Source organism: Etheostoma spectabile, chromosome 11, assembly GCF_008692095.1.
Source record: "Etheostoma spectabile isolate EspeVRDwgs_2016 chromosome 11, UIUC_Espe_1.0, whole genome shotgun sequence".
In the NCBI taxonomy this organism is placed as follows: Eukaryota; Metazoa; Chordata; class Actinopteri; order Perciformes; family Percidae; genus Etheostoma; species Etheostoma spectabile.
In genome coordinates, this window is record NC_045743.1 from 17,606,895 (window position 1) to 17,607,213 (window position 319).

At 45.5% G+C, this 319-nt stretch overlaps 1 protein-coding gene across 1 annotated transcript in view; it reads left to right on the forward strand.

Annotated features, from left to right (window-relative positions):
* hecw2a (HECT, C2 and WW domain containing E3 ubiquitin protein ligase 2a) overlaps nt 1–319 on the forward strand; it is a gene marked incomplete at its 5' end in the record, with an annotated part of 59,751 nt that overhangs the window by 37,255 nt on the left and 22,177 nt on the right.

Here is a 319-nt window from a genome sequence, read left to right on the forward strand (position 1 = left end):
TATATATGGGCCAATGTAAAACTTCCTCGAAAACAGTACCAAGGCAACACGACAACAGAGCGGTAAGGCACAGAGATTACGAACGTTATATCAGCGGCAGAGATGACGGCCAAACGCGATGACCTTATGGATATAAGTCATCATCTTGTGATATAACAGCATCGGATTTAAAGCCCAGAGCGTCTTTAGTAGTTCCGCTGAGAAATTCATCGCGTTTTGGCTCATCTCTGCCGCTGAATCGTTCGTCTAATCTCTGGTCTCCCGCTCTGTGTCTGTCCTGTCTAGTTTTCAGGAAGTACATGCCCATATATGGGAGATA